Raw genomic sequence first — 6,038 nt, forward strand, 5'->3', positions numbered from 1 at the left:
CTTAGTCTAAGCCGCAGTCTAAGTCTAAGTCATATTCTAAGGCTTAGTCTTAGTCTAAGTCTTAATCTAGTTGCTCAGTCTTAGTCAAAGCCTTAGTCTAAGTCTTAGTCAAAGTCTTACTCTAAAACTTAGTCTAAGCCTCAGTCTAAGTCTTAGCCTAAGTCTAAGTCATGTTCTAAGGCTTAGTCTTAGTCTAAGTCTTAATCTAGTTGCTCAGTCTTAGTCAAAGCCTTAGTCTAAGTCTTAGTCAAAGTCTTACTCTAAATCTTCGTCTAAATCTTAGTCTAAGCCTCAGTCTAAGTCTTAGCCTAAGTCTAAGTCATATTCTAAGGCTTAGTCTTAACCCTAAGTCTTAGTCTTAGTCAAAGTCTAAGTCTCAGTGTTAGCCTTAGTCTAAATTTTAGACTAAGTCTTAGTTTATGTCAAAGTCTTAGTCAAAGCCTTAGTCTAAGTCTTTCTCAAGATCTTAGTCAAAGTCTGAGCCTAAGTCTAAGTCTTAGCCTTAGATTTTAACTATAACTATGAATATGACTTCGACTTTGAAAAATTGAAAGTTGGTGTTGATTTGAAGTAAAATTTCATTCATTGTCAAAAATAACACCAAAATGGATTATTTTAATCCTATCTGGTGTTAATATAATCCTAGAGGGATTAAACTGTTGCATATTATTTTTATCCATTCTGTTGTTATTTTAACACCTCACTATTTACCGTAAAGTGGAATTAGTTTTAAAGTAATAATTTTGTTTTTGTTCCTTTTAGTGTCATAAATTTTTATGATTTCTTTTAATTATTCGCAGCATTGCCCAAGTAGCCTGTAAGCTTGCAGGAAATTTTCAAGCTTGCTGCAAGTTGGAATAGAAACACCTAAAAAAATTGAAATTAAACCTAAAACTTGTTTTTTCTCAAAGGGGGACTCTAATGATTTTTTTTTAATATATACCTAGGATCAAAAATATTTTATACCACATCTTTTAAGTTTAATTCATAAAATAAATTACAATTACCTTATACAAAAGTAGGTATTCATTCATTCGATTTTTATTATACTTGCAATTACGGGGTCCAATTGTTGATAGATAGGTACTTTTTGCAATTAAAATTTTCCAATATTTTAAAGTAAGCTTTCCTACCGAGAAACATAATTTATTCATTGCTTTTCAAAACTTTTGAATCTTATAAATTATTTAGTTGTAATAATATTTACTAAAAGAAGGAGAAAAAGAAGTTATCAATGACTTTTATATGTAAGATATATTATTTATATACTGTAAGAAAAGTTTCGTGTTATTCATAATAAGAAAACACTGATGAGTTATGACTGACATGAAGGTTTTTCTACTGTATATAATATTGTTTTATGGCTTCGTCCCCAACAGCCTCTTCATTTCCTCAGCTTTGCCATAATTCTCATTTGTTTCTACAAGGATTCACATTAACTTGAATAAATATGAATCCCGGTAGATGCTGATCAGTATTTTTCTAGATCAGTTCAACGAGTCGTATCGACTTAAGAAACTACCATTCTGCAAGCCACATAGACATTTTAATAAACGTTCTATCTCTAATTATTAATAACTCGAATTAACGATCTTTATTTTAAAAAAAAATACTCAACTCTATAAAGATCGTTCAATAATTTATATAATAGACATATCATTTTTCAAAAAGACAAATAATAATGCTCAAGTGAGATATAAAATGTTAAAATTTTCGTCCATTAAAGCGAAAAGTTAATCATAAGAAAGAGACCGTATCGTTCTAAAAGTCAGACTGCTATGCATATAATTAAGAAAATTATACATCGAGGAAAAATTAATATACATATTATTATTTATATTTATGTAGGGATTTAATAATTTTCTTATAAATATGATTTTCCAAAAGCAAAGTGTTTTCAAAAAAAGGAGAAAATAATCATTTTCAAGAAAATAGAGGAGTATTTATTTTAAATAATTTTAATACAGGAGCCTCATTATAAACAAAATTTGAAATTTACTCAATCTAAACAAAATAAAGAATAGTTTATTTTTAACAAAGTTCAAATTTAATTCATTGAATTTGAAATTTGGAGAAATTAAGAAAACTCTCATTTAAAAATTTAAACAAACAAAAAATCGATAAATTTTCAATTAGAAAAATAATTTATGAACAACAAATATAAATTTTTAAAATATTTTAATATACGACTATAATAATCTATAACTTTTCTCAAAAGAAAAAGTTTTGATAACAAATTTGTAGGTAATGAAGTTATTAAAAGCAGAATAAAAAAAGAGATTTGTCATTTAGACAAAAAATTCAATTTTTTAATATAAAGTTTTGTTGAAATAAACTTTTAACAAAAAAAAAAATATTTAAAAACAAACAATAATTATCAAATATATTTTCTTTAAAAATTTTATAATTTCAAATTGACGTCAAAGAGCCAATATTTTGGTAAAATATTTATTTATTTGCTTCCAAATTGTTAAAACGTTAAATATTTTGTAACATTAGTTAATAATATTGTTTATTTTTACTCAAAATTTAAATATTTTATAATTTGTTAAAATTATTTAATTTCGAATTAATAGAAAAATAGTTACTATAGGTTGAAAAAAAAATTAATTATTTTTGATTCGGTAATGTTTTGCGTTCTCTTTAGAATATAATAGAATTGAACTATTTTTCCAATTTTTTAAACTAAAGTATATTGTAAGATTTACAAGTTAACTTGTTTTAAATTTAATGTTCACTTTACGAGAAGTTATAATTTAAAACAATTACGTTAAAAAATTTCTATAACAAATTTTCTGTAAATACAGAAAATTTTTAATTAAAAAAATTATTGTTTAAAAGAAGCAATTTTTGAATTAAAATTTTTGATTAATATAAAATTGATACATTTTCTTAAACTTAAAAATAACAAAAAGAAGACTGTTTAGATCCGTATGTAATATAAAAATCAACCAAAAAAAGATAAGAATAAGAGAGAAAAAAAGGAATTTTGAAAATGTAAGAAAATATGGAAAAAACTGAAGACTAGGAAGAAAGTTAGATATTTTTCCTTCAATCGATGTCTATTGGTTTATGGAGGGATAAGAAATTCAACTTTTTTGCATTTTACATTCTTTAAAATTAGTGTTATTAAACTTGTTAATTATAGCGAGTTAGTCTATTTAGTAATATAATTATTTAAAGCTGTAGGATAAGAATTTTAATTAAGAAGTTTAATAAAAGCTGAAAAATTGTAAGATGATGGTACATGATAAGTTAAATAATTCAAGTTTGTTTATAAAAAAATTAACATATTATTAACTGTTCGTAAATGACAGCGGTTAATATTTAAAATATTTTATATTTTTATATTCCCTCCAAAAATCTAAACGTTACAAGGCAAAATATCTAATCAGGATTTTTTACATTTAAAATGAGAGCTCTCTATTATCTTAAACTAAAAATACTCAGCTGCCAAATGTTTATATCCTTTCATTGTACGTATAAATATGAAGAAATACGAGACAGAATAAATTGTGGTCTTAACTTTTATATACCTATTTATTAAAACAGTAAAAATTAGAAAATTAACAATGACGACCAAAATCTTTTTTAAAAAAAATATCTATTTAAAAAAATCAAATATTTTTCAAAAACGTGTTCTGTAGTAAATAAAGAAGATTTTGTGCATTGTTTTTATACATTTTTGTCAATGAACTATGAATAAGTTAATTTCAAAAATTAACTTTAATTAATAATTATAAGTTTTCCAAGTTAATTTTAAAACTATTTCTCTCGTTTCTCTTAAAATAACTAAAAAAGTGTATTAGAAATTAAATAGTTATTTACTTAACCTTATAAATATTAATTTTAAGTTTTTGAAAAATATCATTCCAAAATTTTTAAAAAGTTTCTAATAAAATCATGTTTTCAAGTTATTTACAAGTGTTTAAATGATAATTTTATGAAGTTTATATTTTATTGAAGTTAGTTGTTATTTGCTTTTTTGTTTCCAAACTTTTTTCATAACTTTTCTTTCGAAAGATTTTCAATTTTAAAATTAATGTATTGAAAATCATTGATTTCTTGTAATAAATTTTATCAAAAAATTTGAGAATAATTGAATTCCTTCGAAGAATTTTATTATCTATGAAAATAATTGAATTCTCGCGAAGGATTTTATTAAAACTTTTACAAATCCGAATTAAATTCTTTTCAAGAGTTTTTTCTTTTTCAAGAGTTTGTTAAAATAATCGTTTCTTAATAATTAAAATTAAAGATTTCATTATTGAATTTTATTAAAATTTTTAAAAAATAATTAAATTCTTCTGAGAATTTTATTACAATTTTTTAAAGCAATTTATATCATTCCAGAAATTTCATTAAAATATAGAAAATAATTCAATTCTTTGAAAAAATTTCTTTAATTTATTGAATATAATCGATTTTGTTAATAATTTTAATTAATTACTTCAATATTAAATTTTTTTTTAAAATATTGATAGAAAGTTAAACTTTTTTAAAAAATGTTATTAGAGTTTTTGTAAATAATTTAATTTTTGCAAAGAATTTTACTATTTATAAAAATAATTGAATTGTTTTGAAGGATTTATTCAAATTTTATAAAATAATTGAATTCTTTCGTGAAATTTTATTGAAAATAATTAATTTTTCCAAAGATTTTACCATACAAAGAAATAATTGAATTGTTCTAAAAGATTTATAAAAATTTTAGAAAAAAATTATTGAATTCTTTTGAAAAATTTTATTAAATATTTGTTAAAAGCAATTGAATTTCTGCAAAGAATTTTACTATTAATAAAAATAATTGAATTTATTTGGAAACTTTTATATCGAATTAAGTAAAAAATTGAATTCTTTCGTGAAATTTTATAAAAATTTTGTTGACAATAATAATTTAATTTTTGCAAAAAAATTTACTGTTTATAAAAATAATTGAATTGTTTCGAAGGATTTATTATAATTTTAGAAAATAATTGAATTCTTTAGGAAATTTTTAAAACGTATTAAGAAAAAAATTGAATTCTTTCGTGAAATTTTATTGAAAATAATGAATCTCGAGAAAATTTATTAAAATTTTGTTGAAAATAATTGAATTTTTGCAAAAATGTTTACTATTTACAAAAATAATTGAATTCTTCCGAAGAATGTTATTATTTATAAAAATCATTGAAATTTTGGGAAGAATTTAATCAAAATTTTTTAATATAGTTGAATTCTTTGAGGTAATTGTATTTGAAATTCTGAAAAATTAGTTTTTAAATTCTATAAAAAGAAAATTAATTTTTCAAGAATTATATATGAAAAAATTGACATAATTAAATTTTATTAACAAATTGTATTTTTTTCTAATTTTTATAGAATATAATTTAATATTTTACAAAAAACTTCTTAAAAATCTGGAAAATAATTGAATTTTTATAATAAATTTTACAGACAATTTTAGAAATAATTGAATTTTTGAGATTTAATCACTTTTAGAATTATTTGAATTATTTTTTAAATAATTAAGTTTTGAAATCAATTGAACTTTCTGAAGTTTTAAAGAAGATATTTGAATATTTTTCAAGAAATTTATTAAACATTTTGAAAATTAAGAAATTTTACAAAAAAAAAACATTTTAAATAACCAGAAGGAAACGTTATTTAAAATTTTTTTGGTCGTCATATTGAAGCCAGAATTCCAATTTATATGTTGTTTTAAAATTAAAATTCAGAGATTTGGAAGGAATTAAATAATTTGGCATTTATTTTTTTCTATATTTAATATTATACATTATTTAAAAGAAAAGCTTTTTTTTGTAACAATAATTTTAAAAAATCTATTTTCGTTTAAAAAAAACATTTTATAAAGAAATGAAATTATTTTGCATATTTAAAAACTACATTGTTGTTAAAAAAGTATCATTCGATGTTTATTATATATATTTATATTAATAAATAAAACGAAGTCTACAACCAATTCTAAATAAAATGCAAAAGTGACAGTAGAATTTGTTTGAGACTCCTCATCTCTTTTCAAGACGCTGTTTAGTTCA

This window comes from Leptopilina heterotoma, unplaced genomic scaffold, assembly GCF_015476425.1.
Source record: "Leptopilina heterotoma isolate Lh14 unplaced genomic scaffold, ASM1547642v1 Lhet_115, whole genome shotgun sequence".
Classification (NCBI taxonomy): domain Eukaryota; kingdom Metazoa; phylum Arthropoda; class Insecta; order Hymenoptera; family Figitidae; genus Leptopilina; species Leptopilina heterotoma.